Consider the following 17999-nt stretch of genomic DNA (forward strand, 5'->3'; position numbering starts at 1 on the left):
TCTACTATAGACAATGTAGATAGCTGTTCCTGTCGTAGACAGTGTAGATAGCTGTTCCCATTGTAGACAGTGTAGATAGCTGTTCCCATTGTAGACTGTGTATATAACTGATCCTAATGTAGACAGTGTAGATAGCTGTTCCCATTGTAGATAGTGTAGATAGCTGTTCCTACTGTAAACAATGTAGACAGCTGTTCCTACTGTAGACAGTGTAGATAGCTGTTCCTACTGTAGACAGTGTAGATAGCTGTTCCCATTGTAGATAGTGTAGATAGCTGTTCCTACTGTAGACAATGTAGATAGCTGTTCCTACTGTAGACAATGTAGATAACTGTTCCTACTGTAGACAGTGTAGATAGCTGTTCCCATTGTAGACAGTGTATATAACTGTTCCTACTGTAGACAGTGTAGATAGCCGTTCCCATTGTAGATAGTGTAGATAGCTGTTCCTACTGTAGACAGTGTACATAGCTGTCCCTATTGTAGACAATGTAGATAGCTGTTCCCATTGTAGACAGTGTATGTAACTGTTCTCACTGTAGACAGTGTAGATAGCTGTTCCCATAGTAGACAGTTTAGATAGTTGTTCCTACTGTAGACAGTGTAGATAGCTGTTCCTATTGTAGACACTGTAGATAGCTGTTCCTATTGTAGACACTGTAGATAGCTGTTCCCATTGTAGACAGTGTATGTAACTGTTCCTACTGTAGACAGTGTAGACAGCTGTTCCTATTGTAGACACTGTAGATAGCTGTTCCCATTGTAGACAGTGTAGATAGCTGTTCCCATTGTAGACACTGTAGATAGCTGTTCACATTGTAGATAGTGTAGATAGCTGTTCCTACTGTAGACAATGTAGATAGCTGTTCCTACTGTAGACAATGTAGATAGCTGTTCCTATCGTAGACAGTGTGGATAGCTGTTCCCATTGTAGACAGTGTAGATAGCTGTTCCTACTGTAGACAATGTAGGTAGCTGTTCCTACTGTAGACAATGTAGATAGCTGTTCCTACTGTAAACAGTGTAGATAGCTGTTCCCATTGTAGACAGTGTATGTAACTGTTCCTACTTTAGACAGTGTAGATAGCTGTTCCTATTGTAGACATTGTAGATAGCTGTTCCCATAGTAGACAGTGTAGATAGTTGTTCCTACTATAGACAGTGTAGATAGCTGTTCCTATAGTAGACACTGTAGATAGCTGTTCCTATTGTAGACAGTGTAGATAGCTGTTCCCATTGTAGACAGTGTATGTAACTGTTCCTACTGTAGACAATGTAGATAGCTGTTCCCATTGTAGACAGTGTATGTAACTGTTCCTACTTTAGACAGTGTAGATAGCTGTTCCTATTGTAGACAGTGTAGATAGCTGTTCCCATAGTAGACAGTGTAGATAGTTGTTCCTACTGTAGACAGTGTAGATAGCTGTTCCTATAGTAGACACTGTAGATAGCTGTTCCTATTGTAGACAGTGTAGATAGCTGTTCCCATTGTAGACAGTGTATGTAACTGTTCCTACTGTAGACAGTGTAGATAGCTGTTCCTATTGTAGACAGTGTAGATAGCTGTTCCCATTGTAGACACTGTAGATAGCTGTTCCCATTGTAGATAGTGTAGAGGGCTGTTCCTACCGTAGACAATGTAGATAGCTGTTCCTACTGTAGACAATGTAGATAGCTGTTCCTACTGTAGACAGTGTAGATAGCTGTTCCTATTGTAGACAATGTAGATAGCTGTTCCCATTGTAGACAGTGTAGATAGCTGTTCCTACTGTAGACAATGTAGATAGCTGTTCCCATTGTAGACAGTGTAGATAGCTGTTCCTACTGTAGCCAGTGTAGATAGCTGTTCCTATTGTAGACACTGTAGATAGCTGTTCCCATTGTAGATAGTGTAGATGGCTGTTCCTACTGTAGACAATGTAGATAGCTGTTCCTACTGTAGACAATGTAGATAGCTGTTCCTACTGTAGACAGTGTAGATAGCTGTTCCTATTGTAGACAATGTAGATAGCTGTTCCTACTGTAGACAATGTAGATAGCTGTTCCTACTGTAGACAGTGTAGATAGCTGTTCCTACTGTAGACAGTGTAGATAGCTGTTCCTATTGTAGACAATGTAGATAGCTGTTCCCATTGTAGACAGTGTAGATAGCTGTTGCTACTGTAGACAATGTAGATAGCTGTTCCTACTGTAGACAATGTAGATAGCTGTTCCCTTTGTAGACAGTGTAGATAGCTGTTCCTACTGTAGACAGTGTAGATAGCTGTTCCTATTGTAGACAGTGTAGATAGCTGTTCCCATTGTAGACAGTGTAGATAACTGTTCCTACTGTAGACAGTGTAGATAGCTGTTCCTACTGTAGACAGTGTAGATAGCTGTTCCTACTGTAGACAGTGTAGATAGCTGTTCCCATTGTAGACAGTGTAGATAACTGTTCCTACTGTAGACAGTGTAGATAGCTGTTCCTACTGTAGACAGTGTAGATAGCTGTTCCTACTGTAGACAGTGTAGATAGCTGTTCCTACTGTAGACAGTGTAGGTAACTGTTCCCATTGTAGACAGTGTAGATAGCTGTTCCTATTGTAGACAGTGTAGATAGCTGTTCTTATTGTAGACAGTGTAGATAGCTGTTCCCATTGTAGACAGTGTAGATAACTGTTCCTACTGTAGACAGTGTAGATAGCTGTTCCTACTGTAGACAGTGTAGATAGCTGTTCCCATTGTAGACAGTGTAGATAGCTGTTCCCATTGTAGACAGTGTAGATAGCTGTTCCCATTGTAGACAGTGTGGATAACTGTTCCTACTGTAGACAGTGTAGATAGCTGTTCCTACTGTAGACAGTGTAGATAGCTGTTCCCATTGTAGACAGTGTAGATAACTGTTCCTACTGTAGACAGTGTAGATAGCTGTTCCTACTGTAGACAGTGTAGATAGCTGTTCCTACTGTAGACAGTGTAGATAGCTGTTCCCATTGTAGACAGTGTAGATAGCTGTTCCTATTGTAGACAGTGTAGATAGCTGTTCTTATTGTAGACAGTGTAGATAGCTTTTCCTATTGTAGATAGTGTAGATAGCTGTTCCCATTGTAGACAGTGTAGATAGCTGTTCCTACTGTAGACAGTGTTCCTACGGTGGATAGTATATATTGGCATACATGACGGTTAAAGGATAACGTGTTACTCTAATTTGCATATATTCGTGATAGCGTATCATGAAATTACGACCCATCGAGGGGTTACCAACACCGCGGCAAAACGTTTGCGCATGCGTGAACTTCCGCATTTCCGGTTTGATTCACTGGTGAAAATGTCTCCGCATGAGTCGCGCACTATGGCTGCCGTTTGAGAATCGGTACCTTGTTGGTTTACGTTCTTTTTAGAGCGATCAAGGCTAGTTTGAACGCCAGTTTCAAATGGAATGTATTCTTTGAGAACGTCTATGTTGTGTAAAACGTTTGCAAGTCCAATCCAACTAGTATACTCGGAAAACTTGCTCCTGGAAAATTTTATTTCGTGGGAAAAGAGCTGCGAAACAGGCAAGTTTTTTACGCAATTTTTAATGTAGAAAGTTAGTTGCCATCGGGTACAAAACGTTACTGTAATGTGCAGAAAGAAGGATTCCCAAGGTTTCCGTTCATGTGTGAATTGGCTTGTGGCAGGGAAATGGCAATATTGTGCAACGTGAAGGTTATTTTTTTCTGCGTTACTCCTTACGATCGGCACCTCTACATAACATGAATGATCAATGATTCGATCAGATGTAAATTTGATTTTGAGTGTGACTGTGTCATTGGGAACGTAACCCTAACATCAAATATTTTAAATAGCTGCTTTTAAGGTTATTATATTCTCTTTTCTTGTTAATATATATCTTTAAGTTATTATACTTCTTAGCAGTCACAACCCCGGGGTCACAACTCACCGATCCATGTCGACGTCAATTTCATTATTTTGTCCGTTAAAATAGTTACCAAGTTATGGATTTGCACTTAATTTGTGTTTAAGGCACGTTTTTGACCCTGCCACAATCCATGTTTTAGTTAAAATAATGTTTGGAAGAACTGAAGTGTGGGTACATTACTAGAGCTATATATAGATATCTATAGCTTCAGATTCGTGACTCTTTGCGTGTAACAAATCATTTTTTTATTAGACTATTGTTTTGTGGAAGCATTAATGATGTAATTTGGTTTTAGGGGACTGTCATGTGTTGTCGGATCAAGTTAATCTGTTTTGAGTCATGTGATGGTTGACAGTGGATAGTTGTTCCTGAAATGAAGAATTACATTATCACCATGGACGTTTTTGGTTACACCCCACATATTGTTCTTTTCTTAGATGACAAAATTTATTAATATATTACGTGATTTTGAGCTGCAGCTAGAAACAGTGACAATCCCATGCATAAGGTCTCATTGGGTTTGATAGCAGTAAAATATTTTAGAAAAAAGTTTAAAGCTTTTATCATAACTTCTCGTCTTGGGTCCTGCTGGACTTCAAATAATTTTATGCTCTACCATTTTGAGCAAAGGACTTGTCAATCAACCTGTTATAATATTTACAATATGATCTTTGGATAGTAATTAATTTCTACTTCATATCCTATGTCTCTTACATAGTTAGTTTTAAGTTTTTATTTCCTGTAGTGCATCTTGATTATAGTTAGCACACAACCCCACAAGCATGTATTATTTCTTTAATATTGGTTGTGTTTAAATAAAGGATATTGTTGTCTTGTCAGCCTCAGTTGTATTTGCATTAGATTGTGAATGTTACGTTTAAAGGCAAACCATTAAAAAGTGTACACAATTTAAAGGAGCCCAGGAAAAATATTCAAACTATTCATGGATTTGAAGTTCTGGCCCGGGTTCCTGAAAGATGTAATTATTCTATTCCAGGGATAAATGTGCCTTATTCCAGGCACATTTATCCCTGTAATAGAGTTATTACACCTTTCAGGAACCGGCCCCTGGAAGCAGGCAAACCTTGAAGAGTTCATGTGACCATATTTGGAATACACAGCATTTCTGTTTGGGACTGTTCAAGTCCACAAGATTCCTTTTCTTTACATTGAGAAGTACTGTAAGAGCTGTCAGGTTACTCAGATGGAAATTTGACAGACCTCAGCTGTACAGCTCATTAGTGCTATTATTACTTTGATTTTCTTATTCTTTAGTTGAACCAAATAACCTCCACCATTACTATAACTGCTCAAAAGTATCAAAGTTGAAGCTGGTGGCTCAAGGAGTAAACTGTGCAAAAAAGTTAGGTTAAAAGACTATAATGGTATTTAAATATTATTTTAGAACAATGTTGCTTTTATCATTAAATCAATGGGAACCCAAACATAAGGATGCAATTTGTTCAGGAGGGGTCTTCCCTATGAAAATGACAGGGTACTTGGAAATTTTTTTAAAACAACCCTTGAAGGTAACAGACTCTTGTTTAGTGGACGTAGCCGAACGAAATCTTAACCCCTACAAAGGAACCAGTTCTAAAGTGACAAATGACTGTCATTTTATAATTCAGAAGTAAAAGTTATTTGCTGGCGTACCAAATTCTGCTAAGTACAGTTCCAGATATTGATCATAGCATTGCAAGCACTACAAATCCACAAATTTTGCCCCAAAAAGGTACAACAAAAACTCCTGTCATTTTTGTAAGGGAGTCCCCTTGGGGCAGTTTGTTTACTTCACCAGTGACCACTTACTGTATTCAACTGAATTTATTCATCCTTGGGAATGGTAGGAAAGATTAGTATTATTAAAAGCAATCGCTAAAAATTCAGCACACTTGTTATATCTAAAATATTATTATTAGTTAAAGTATTTTGTCCATATGGAAAGGTAACAGGAATTATTTCTGTAAAGTCATATCCAGAAAAATGCATTGTGGGATTATGCCCCTTTCAAATGTAGGTTAGTATGCTCTTGTTCAACATGCTTGAAGAATTATTACTACAGAAATATGAAGTTATGAGTTTTTTTAAAAGTTAAATCTGATGGAAGGGCAGATTAAAAATTTATTGAAGCAGCTGAGATGCTACCCGAGTCCACAAAGAGAGGTTCAATAATTTATTGTACTGGAAGTATTTATTAGGCCAAGTTGAAATTTCTGAAAAGTTTTGTAGGATGGCACTGAATCCGCTTCAACAAGTTTTCTTATCTTTCAAGATACATTATTTGATATCCTCCTTTTATATCCTCCTGCTGTTTTTTTATCTTCCAGCAATTAAAAATAATAATTCCTTTTTATTGCTGGAAGATAAAATCAATAATTATTCTTGGTTGATTGTCCTTGTTGTTGTCACATTAACCCACTACAATGTGATGAAAGTGTGTTACTAGCTGTAGTAATTTTTTTTACAGTAAAATCCTCCCTGCTAGTAGAAATTTAAGTCTTTGGAACAGCAATTGGAAATGGTTGTGAACTTTTTGGAGACCTTCACCACTGCTGTGTTGCTGCTTTCAAGTTCTTGTGTAGTCTTAAAATTGGTGAGCGAGTAAATTGTAAGATCTAAAAAAAAATGATAAAAAACAGACATATTAGTGGTGAGTTTCTTTGTATCCAGAGACTGAAAATTGGATGTCCAAAAAGCATCTCCCGCCACTAAATGAAAAATGGAGTAGGTTCATTTTTAGTGAAATTTTTCAAAACATCGGTGTCATAGGATTCCTGGACACCCCTCTACCAGAATCCTCAATGTGGAGACAACATTGGAGTACTACTGAATTTCAATAGCCACTTGTGAAAATGGCATTAATTTTTGACAAAATTTTTGACAAAATTATTGGTACAATTTTATGGGTTTGGTCTTAAAAAAAATTAGTTTGTCAAGTGGCATAAAGTGCTTGTTTTGCAGTCTATAAAGTTATTATTTTTCCTTAAATTCGTTTGGCAATTAATTTTTCAAAATAATATTTCCCAGCTTCCGTGACTTCCTTTTTTCTTTCCAAAATATACCAATTTTAGACTGAACCGCCTGAGGTAGCATTTTGCTACCTGCACCCCAACAATGAATTTTAGTGAAGTAATTGTCCGCACTGTACTGTATTCAAGAAGAGTAAAATAAAAATGTGAGGTACATTAAATGCAAATGACACTCCAAAATAGTACGAGATAATTTTATAAGTACCTTTTGAAGAAAGAACCAAGCACCTGTTGTTGCTCCTCCGTATTTCGTCCCAATGGAGACGGCAAACTGTTGATTGAACCCACTTGGAGTTCGGCAGCTCTGGCTAAATCTTCTGACAAAAAATATTTTTGCCGGCTCATTTACGGCTGCTTTTGTTGTTTTCCCACACTTTTTTGCGGGTGAGCCGCACAACCAAACCAACGCAACAAGGAGAACTACGAAAAAAAATTGCTCTTGTCGAGCGCGAACGCGCCCGAAATTCTCTCATATTTCGTTGCTGGTGCAAACACCAAACCCCTTGGTGCAAGCGCTTGAAACTTAAATGAAAAATAAACTTTTCAACGAGACAAACCTTTCTCCCACTTTCTTATGCTAACTCTTACGTTTTGTTTTCAAACTTCGCAGTACGGAATTTTATCTCGTTTACATTGGATTTAGATACGTAACCGGAAATGCGTATGGACCGGAAGCTTAAATTTGTACTCATGCGCAGTGCGTTTTACCGCGGTGTTGGGGTTACCATATTTTCTTAACTATGGTGCTCCGCACGCGAGCGCCTTCGGCGCGCGCGGAGCTCCGCTAAAAACTTTAATAACATCGCCATTTCGTACCCGATTTCCTTGAAACTTTCGCATTTTACACACAATTATTTTGTGGAGGAATAATATGTATGTCAATTTGACTATGTACCTTTTCTTAGCTTTCCGTGATTTTGCTTTTATTAAACACTACTTTTTTCATAAAATTGCTCTCCTAACAAACCTGAATGTAGCATTTTCTGTTGTTTAACATATACGTAAAGGCGCACATACCATTAAACAGCAATGCTCACTTATTAGAAGGCTCAAACGCTTGATAACGAAAAAGCTTTTTAGGTTGTTGAGAGAAAACTGATGTACCATGGGCTACCCACTAAAATGCCACGAGATGCAGTTCTGTACCCACAGCAATATCTGCTCATGTAACTCAAAGAATCGGGGCGGAATAAAGAGTAATGTAGAACTAACCAAACAATAATAAACGCAATATCGCTCCATGGTACACGTTGGCTTATCATTAAAACGTTATTATGATAATCATAAACTAAAACAACAACTCCTGAAGGATCGATTCTAAGCGTGGGAAATGGATAAGAAATCTTAGGGTGGCGGTCACCTTGAATTCGAGCAAAAGCTATTATTGTTGCAACGCACTGGGACATCGCACTTAGCGAGCCTTTTTTAACATTTTTTCCTTCAACTATAGCTTTGCAAGGTGAGTCCTCGGATGGAGAATTTCCCCCCTCTGCAGACAAGAAAACAATACAACAGTTTAATATTGCTGTAAAAATAAGCTGATTTGTAAGGTGGAGCACGTTTAGTAGAATCTTACTGCAAAGAATCAAACATTTCTAATACAATTTGGCTGAGATATCTTTCTTCACATTTGGTTGAGTGTATGATGTCATCACTTGGCTAATTTGCATATTTTAAAAGCTTGAAATTTCTGGAACTAGCCTGTTCTAGGCTCTCGGTGGTTGGGGACGAGCGAAAACGAGCGAGAAAAAAACGAGGGAGGACTAAGGCGAGGAGAAGCGGGAGAGCCTGTAAGACTTAACGACCCTGTTCAGGTATAGCAGGAACTGCTATACCCTCTGATTGGTCGATTTTGACAGTACTGTCAATACTCCGGTAGTTGCCTCATATCTTGTCAATCAGAAAGATGGCACGTGCGGCCTACGCGCGCGATTCGAGGAATCCGAATTGATTTCCCTCTTGGACGATTAGACTACAATTATCTGCAGGATTTCCCGAATATTCAAGCGCTAAGGTAGTTGCTTGTTTGTACAGTGCGGCGTCCATCAGTGATGACAGTGACGATGAATTTTTGCTATCAGAGTTTGACCATTAGTTTTAAAACATTATTTCAATATACATGACCAAGTGACACTTTCACGAACGTACCTTCATGCTATTTGATGTATGTACTGCATGGATGTACATACAATGATGTAACGTAATAATGGTAATTTTTATTTTCACATGTGAAGAGAATTTGAATAGCTATACAGTAGAAAACCATTAACAATAAGCCTTTAACAATAAGAGGTTTTTTGCACTATACTTTTGAGTCAGGATTTTTATTGTCAAAGCAAGACTGAGGTGTAACATATTGGTATGGTGCCATTTACGCAACTGGTTTATATTCACATTTGGGTATTGGAACAAACGAATAATATATATGGCAGGCTGAAATTTAATGAGATTGTTAGCAGCTTGAGGAACTCTGTAAATTTTGAATAGGTTTTGTTATTTTTTTTTTGTAAAATGTTTACTTTCATTCAATGATTTTGTAACTACATGAATCAATAACAGTATCAGGATTTTGCACATTCATAAATGAACTGGCTTAGAACTAAATAAGTATGAAAAAGAATGAAGAGAATTCTTATGATATTTCTTTTTTTATTGAGCGTATTATTTATACTGGTATACGTGTACATAATAATGTTGTTATAGTACTGTCATATACCAAAGGAAAATATCATACTGTGCTGAAGGTAAGATTGTACATCTACAAAATAATTTTTCTCGCAAAACACTGGAGGCCCTAACAGACAATTTCAAATTGAACTGGAGACAATAGCGTTCATGAGTGTGTTTTTTAATAGAATTTTCTAGCTCTTTCTGCATTACGTAATCCTTTTGTATTAGACCTGCAATCGTACATTGTTCATACTTTAGTTTTCGTTCACATTCTATGCTCGGTTCGGACGTAGAGACCGTATCTTTTGGACACTTTGGAATATCGTTGGACACTTGTACTAGAGTGTAGATTCGTGGTCAACCGTTAACGCATGGACGTTTGGACTGTCGTAGATTTGTAGTCAAGGCATCGTTTTGTTTGAGTTCAGTTTGCGCAAACGTGTGAAACAGAATAAATGTTTATCTGGTAAACACAAATACATCTCCAATGTCAACTAAACAAATCTAAGAAATTCACAGAAGATTGCAAGGTTTCCTTTATAACACAATGCCCAAAAAGCAAACTCTCTTGATTGCCAGGTGGTAGGGCCAATAACTCTAACTTTGCTGTTATCTACAAATTTTACTATGAATTTTGCTTTCTCGATTTTGCTCAAATTTAAATTTTGTAATATTTTGCCTTACCCTAAAAAATGCCCTGTATTTTATAACTGCTAGTGTCCTTTTGTACCATGTCTCTATAGGATTACCACCCAAGCCAGTAACATAGGAGTGCCTATTGTCTATGATACGTAACTATGATATGCCACTTAAGATTTTCTATACAAAGAACAGTTTTGATGCCCAGGAGTAAAATTCCCTATAATCCAACTTATGCAGAAGGTTTTGTTTGAACCCTTTTAAAGATTTCTACTCTCTTCCAGGCTGAAAACTGAAAGCTTTGATTTCATGCAAATCTTTCGCAATAATGAGTACTGTTTCATCCAGGAAAGATGCGGAAGCTATTCATAGCGGAGCTCCGCGCGCGCGCGGAGCACCATAATTAAGAAAATATGGTAACCCATCGATGTGAGAAAATTTGGTTTTATACCCATGACGTCATGAACGTACGTACGTCCGTACAACCGTCCGCCCCTTCATGTATGCCAATGTGACCAGTACACGTAACCATATCACGGGCTCAAGTTTAGAGCTCATCCAGGGGGCAATACTCCATTTGACACTAACTAGATTACAGCATACATCTTTGATAGAGCGGTTTTCAATTGAGTGTCGAAAGTAATTAGATAATTACTTTGGTTTTGGTTTTGGTTTGGTTTTTCTGTGCGTTCCTATTGGGTGTGCGAAAATTTTCTACCAATCACTGATGAGGTTTGATTTGTCAGCCAATCAAGTTAGGAAGAAAAACCAATAAAGATATTGCTCGACATCACGAAAGCGGGGAAGAAATTGGCGTGTAACGATAGCATTACGTTTTCGTTTCTTTTTTTTTTTTTTTTCCGTTCATCCGTTGTGTATTTTGTTTGACGAATGTTCTGTTAGACCTATGATTTGATGTGCCTTCCGAAAGTTTTGTTTTGGTTTGGTTTTGTTACACGGTCGGCGGAATGTTGTGTTGACGGACATGGCGTGGAGAATTAACAAGCATGGTGGCGTTTACAAAAAAGGAGCAGCTTTTCCTTGCAGAAGCGATACCAAATTGCCGCATCCTATCTTCGAACTGGCAGTTGTGGTGCTGCTGCAGCGGAGAACATGTGTACTTACGACACTGCGCGAAACATCGTCAACAAGTTTTTGACGACTGGCCTTTTTGACCCGGGAGGAAGAGGTTCACCGCACACGATTATGCCGCCATGGAAAGTGGCCTACCTGGAAGCACTTGTTACACACGACCCATTTATGTATCTCACTGAAATCCAGAAAGCCCTTCGAGACGACCTAAACTTACCTGTAGCTGAAATTCCATCTATTCCTACAATTTGCAGAACTCTTATCAGTTTAGATTTAACGAGACACAAGGCAGCAAAGGTACCATTGGAAAGGTTTACACCTCAGAACAGAGCTCGACGAACGGCTTTTGTGGAATGGAGAAGAACTGTTGACCCAAGAAAGCTTTATTTTGTTGACGAGACTGCTATTCAACTCGTTAATGGGGTACGAACCACTGGACGGTGCCACACAAATAGCAATGTTCCCGTAGTCACGAACAGAGGAGACGAACGCGTGAAAATGTCAGTATTAAGTGTGATCGGCTACGACAGCGGAATCATTGGAGCATACCCTATCCACGGAAGCTTCAACAGACTTCAGTTTAACTACGGTATGACACAATATTTTGTTCCTTTAATTCCACGCGATTCATTCCTGGTAATGGACAATGCTTCGATTCACAATGAAAGAGACCTAATAAACATTTTAGCACCTAAGAACATTACCCTTGTTAAACTACCACCGTATTCTTATAACCTTTTCGATTATTGTTGTGATGGCCGATTACTTCATGTAAGCTAACCTTTTTAAAATGGGTGCTTAGACTTAAATACTGTTGAACAATGCTGTTTAAAAAGGGTTTTTGAGGCTTAAGTAAGCAGTATTCATTTTCCCATTGATTTTATAGTGGGTCAGTAGGGGGGTCAGTAAGGGGGTCAGTTGACCGGGGGTCAGTGTTTTGTCGAAACCCATCAAAATCCGTGAATAACTTGGGTTATTATATAAATTGGAATAGTCTAGCTTACAGTACAGGATGCAAAATAGGACTTATCAAAAGGGGTGTGTTAGTGTGTGTGTGGTGGGGGAGGGGTGAGGGTAGGTGGCCAAATGTCTTCTTGAAATGGTTTAGTTTTGAGTTTAGACCATAATTTCTTGAAAAGATGTTGAATTGGTAAAATTTGAAAAGAAAATCTAAGGTTTGTTCTCTTGTGCGACCTATCTGTGCCTGTCCCCTAAGTAGGTTTCCTTCATCCATCTCCCCTTATTGGTAACGAGGCATTCAAATAATTTTTTGCCAGATTGCAGACTACCACCTCTGCATCCCTGAGCATTGTGAAGCCAGTGCTATGCCAAAGTTTTCAACTCCTCTGGTTTGAAGAGCAGTTTTGGAAAGCTTGTTTCCAAAATGGTGCAGTGAGTCTTAAAGTAGAAATAGAGCAGTGTTTTCACATTTTCAATGCTACTGGTATTTCCTTACTTAAACAAATGACTTCAAAATATGTTTTGGGTCTACAAAAAAGTCAACTAACCTTTCGTCTTTTATGACACAGGATTTCATATAATTATTTTCTCGATTGAAACTTTGAGCTTAAAAATGTGTGGATGAACTTGTTGCTTCAACACAGAGGTGAATTGGATTGGTAGTACAGTAAAAAGCAAATTTTAAGGTTGAAAGATCCCTTCCTGATAATGTCATTAGAACTAAATGCTACTGACATGACAATCATAAAACTGCAACTGTCATTACACAATATGAACTGATGTAAAAAATCAATTTTTTTTTTGTAAGTTTGTTTGTTTGGTTACTTCATGATTCCTTTTTTTTTTCTTTTTTTTTATATTGAGGAAGGTACATTTTTGTTTTTGTGGATGGAGAGGCTGGGGTACAAAAAGTTGACAGTACATTGTATTCTAAAAAGGATCAATAATAATTGATCCCTTTCAGAATAATGTATATGTGCTGAAAAGGGGTGGCAAACAGTAGCAGGGAAAACATGGATCTCAGAATTTCTGTATATAATTTAAATGATTTTTAGAGAATTTTGGTTTACAATGGGTCATCAAGACTTGTTTTTGTATGCCCCTTCCTACCTTTGAGTAACAACCTTTTGTGCTTAAGGTCTCAGACTTACATACATAATTTGGATTTTACTATTTGCCAACCCTTTTATGTTAAGGATATATGTGATAAAATTGACATTGTAGTTGCTCTCAAAGAACCACCAACATGTAATGAGTTTGAAGAATGAGAACTGAAAATATTTAATGCAATTTTTTGCTGGAATGCTTCAGACTTGAGAACTTGTGGATTTTAGTTTACCAAGATGCAACTTGAGAGTCTCTCTACTTGCAATGTTAAATAATGTTTGCAACATTTCATTACATAATACCAAAACATTAAATTTAAATGTCCTCCAAAAAAGTTGTCGACTGTTTCTTTGCAATCACCCGATGGAGATAGGGGAATAATAGGAGCATGTAAGCACGTTTGCATGGGGGTGGTAGATAAGATGTGTCTCCTTGTTGTAAAGCGTTACATTCCCACTTTGGGGAGGTGAGGGAGTCTTTGGTTGAAAAAGACTGGTACAAAAGATTGTCAAGCACATTGCCACTGTGTGCCATCCATATTGACAGAAAGCTTTGCAAGATCAGGTTTAATAACTCACCCATTAAAAGAGACAAAGGTTGTGACAACCAATGCCAATGAAAGCCAGCTAGTAAAGGTAAGTGTGTTCCAAATATAAATCTGTAGCCACTGTATTAGCACTCATTTATTATCTTCTTTTTCTTTGCTTTGTTGTACGATTGCAGCCATTTATTTATAAAATGACCATTCAGGGCTTCAGGTTTTATATAAGCTTAAGTGTACTGCCCCACTTGTCCTTTTGTGCTAATACTTCCACAGCGTCTGACAATGGAGGTGTGCAGACTGTGGCTTATGTGATAAAATTAATTTCCATGATTTTTAATATCAGGTAATTTTGGTTGTATTTTCACAAATGCAGTAGACCTTACCAAAATTTTGTGTTGTTTTCAAAATCCTACTTGTATTTCACGGACACACATGAGAAAAATGGATGAAAAGCAGAAAGTTAACAGGGTAATGCGATGTTTTCTCGGGCAGCTTCATCCTAATTCATGTTCTCTTTCAAGAGGGTAACAATCTAGCATGGCACATCATGATATAATAGCTTTTTTCAGGGTGTCAAGCAGCACATCAGCTCAAGAAAATAGAAAAATTGGAAATTTGACCACAACAAAATAGGAAAAACGTGAAAAAATAGGAAAAAATATAAAATTTCACAAGTAGCTTACACAGCACATCGGCTTACCCACACAAGCCTACAATCTTTTTTTAAAATGATCTTCACTACCTTCTGTTCCATCCTTACAACTTTAGTTTGGAAATGTCAGTTATCCTTCCATGACAAAACACTCACCAGTATATACCGGTAGTCACCTGGCCCCAGTTGTTCAAATGATGGATAGTGCTATCCACCGGATAAATAACTATCCAGTGGGTAAGTTATAGCGAAACCAATTCCACTATCCAATGGATAGTGATTTATCCAGTGGATAGCGTTATCCATGGAGCCTGACAGACACAGTATGAAGTATGATTGCTTCAAATGCTACAGCCCTCCAAAACCCAATTGAGCTCCCCAGCACTATATTTGAAGTTTCCAAGAACTCAGCAATAGTTAAGTTTTCTTGAAATCAACAATCATGAACAATAAAAAGTTCACAAATTAATCCTTTTTAGTGTAAAGGAAAAGAAATTGATGCTCTCCCAGGGCCCATACCCCTGAGTACATTTTTCTTTCAGGGTCAAGGGCTAGAAATTTCACTTTAAAAGGGTGATGAACAAAACACTGCCCACCCAGTCAACAGTCAGTGTGGACTACCCCGAAAGAACTACTGAATGTAACTGAGCTGTTTAACATTTTGTAAGCTATTTAGATTGTCATTGTTCAGAATGATCTTATGGCACTGTAACCATGAGACATCCGTATGTATACATGTTTGGTGTTAAAGTCCCCAGAAACAAAATTGAAAAAAGAAAATTCTTTTATGCTGATGCACATATAGACTCGAGCTTAAATTCTAGCTCAAATTTTCAAATGTAAATTCTCAAAGAAAAGTTTTGAACCAGACCAACAAAAAGCGACAATAAAAATGAATGAATGAATTAACATACGGAAATGAAAAGTCTTGCCAGGACAATTATAATCAGTGACACACTCAAAACATCTCCAATGTTAATTAACTTGTCTGGGTCTGGTTCAGGATTTCATATTTTTCATACAACCTACCACAATAAAACTAAACAGCAGTAAGCCACACTCTTGACTGTGCTATAATTCATGAAGTAAGTACCCATACTCTCATATAACTACGCTTGCTCATTGTTTTAATGATGCAAATAATTGCTGAGCTTTAATAAGCAGTCAATGGACTAGCAGTTCGAATCTGCTTATGTCCAAAACGTGAAGAGAATAGGGTGTATTTTTTCACAAATGTATTGCCAAAGGAAAGGTGGAAAAGTGACGAAAAACTCCTTTCACGTTGAGAAGAAATGTTGCACAGCTCAAAGGCGGGGCCTACCATCCAGAGGGTGCCCACAATGTGGGCAAAAATGGAAATCCTGTGCCTCACAAGTGTACCCACAGTGAGGGCACCTGAATGGCCTTCTGCCACTTGTGTGCCCTTCAGGAAAACTTAAGAAGCTTGACAGGGGGTCTGGAAGTGCAGAAGAGGAGGAAGGGAGTCTTCTGCACCAGAAAAACTTAACACAAGTGATGATGGTGATGATAAAGATAGTGGTGATGATGACGAGCCAGTTGAGGATGAAGTTAGACTAACCAAAAAATCAACAGTTTTACCAAAATCAAAGGAAAACGAGGAAAAACAATCATCCAGCATGTTGGAAAACTGTGGAAATAAAGCTGAAAGTCGGCGGAGGTTTTCACAATCATCCACTGTCATAGTACACATGGGTTGTTGTAATTGAGCCTGGCCGCTTGCTTCATTGGTCGTCAGATGGTCAAGCACAGTGTTTACATTTTCCCCACATTCCCTGAACAACTGCTCCAAAGTTGTAAAGGGAATGTGAGGAAAGGCTGCCTCCAGTTGCGTGAGGGCCATGACTGCTGACGGCTGTCTTTCTGTTACCTGCCCATGGTTCTCTGTCTGCACGATTTAAAATACAGGTTATATAAATTAACGCATCCGTTGATTTTCAGAACACACTTTAACAATGTTTTCCTCCAAAACAATTTTGACATCCTCCAGGAGGATAATGACATTTTACTCACATCAAGAGCACTAGTAAATCACAATTCTATTACTACCTACTGTGAAGGTTGTTATACAATCCAGGCGAAATGGAAATTAAAGTTGGTTTCGGGATGGACCTTCACAAAAGTTATGGGGATTGGGGGAACAAGGATAGGTGCATAAAAATGTCATTTATAGTAAACAACAAGAAATATCAATTATTTAAATTGCGGGTATTATCCATCTAAAAGGGCCACAATCAGATGGTTTTTAATTGTATTAATACTACGTTTCGTTCTTCAGCACCATGCTATGGATTTGATCATCCAAAAATAGAAAAAACACCACTTTTGAACACTTATTAGACATGGAAAAACAAGACAGCACTTATTCATGGGGTAAATATGCATTATAGAAGGTAGCAACCAATACATTTATATTTACTTTTTTTCCTTTTATTTACTTACCCTCTGCATACTGCCTTCTGAATAGGCCCTCAAAGCCCTTGCATGGTTGGTTAGGAATGGCAGCTTTTTCTCCTCTTCTGAGAGATTTGCCATGAAATTGTTGACAAATCTGTTCATTTGCTCATTTTGTTTTCATCCTTCAAACGCTTTGCTTTAGCTACATGTAGGGTAAAACGAACAAAACTGAACGCAGTGTAAAAAATATTGAGGAAAAGGCTCACCAACGAATTTAGTACAATCCATATCTCAATGGCAAAAAAATAATAATTAAGCTTTAACCTTTCTTCATGAAGAAGATATTTGCATTACTGCTAAAAAGGTAAAAACACTTTGCTTGCTCTCCACAGGTCTACATCCCTTTTTCATTTATCAACTTAACGTAGTAAAAGGAAAAGTGCATTTCCCTTCACCCATTTTACCGATAATTCAAGTTTACTGACCATCTCTGGTAGCCGCAGCTACACAAGTTGACAACCTTCAAATACATAATTTTTGATCTTAAAGAAACAGACCAAGGAGGGTCGCACGGCTGAGGTAAGCTTTGTTGCAAACCTACCGAAAATGAAGATGTTTGCATCACCGTACTGTATCGAGAAAGAGGTAGAAACCATTTTGCTAGCCGTCCACAGGTGAACGGTTATCCCTTTTTCTTTCATCTATTATCATTAACATAGTAAAAGGAAAAAAAATTCATTTCCGTTCGTCAATCTTTACGATAATTCTAATGAAATATCTAGTAGAGTAACAGTTTACTTACCGGCTCTGGCAGCCGCAACCGAAGTGGCACTCGCTTTTTGTCCAGAATTTGCTACTGCGAGAACATTAGCAGCGGAAACAGTTCCGAGAGTTCCGGCGACCGCAGCGACCGGTGTTGTTGTGGTGCTGGTGACTGTGGATGTCTCTATATTCCTCAAATTGCGGTGATAGGAATTTCTGTGCCGCGTT

General features: G+C 38.1%; 2 long non-coding RNA genes across 2 annotated transcripts; both read left to right on the forward strand.

Annotated features, from left to right (window-relative positions):
- Positions 1–3282: 3282 nt before the first annotated feature.
- LOC138050477 (uncharacterized) lies at positions 3283–4740 on the forward strand. Its single transcript, XR_011132628.1, has 2 exons — positions 3283–3536; positions 4197–4740. It is a non-coding gene; the product is annotated as an uncharacterized lncRNA (long non-coding RNA).
- A 6925-nt stretch (positions 4741–11665) lies between these two features.
- On the forward strand, positions 11666–13732 carry LOC138052039 (uncharacterized). Its single transcript, XR_011132981.1, has 2 exons — positions 11666–11920; positions 12609–13732. It is a non-coding gene; the product is annotated as an uncharacterized lncRNA (long non-coding RNA).
- The last annotated feature ends 4267 nt before the right edge of the window (positions 13733–17999 follow it).

The sequence above is a fragment of the Montipora capricornis genome, chromosome 6 (assembly GCF_036669925.1).
Source record: "Montipora capricornis isolate CH-2021 chromosome 6, ASM3666992v2, whole genome shotgun sequence".
Taxonomy (NCBI): Eukaryota; Metazoa; Cnidaria; class Anthozoa; order Scleractinia; family Acroporidae; genus Montipora; species Montipora capricornis.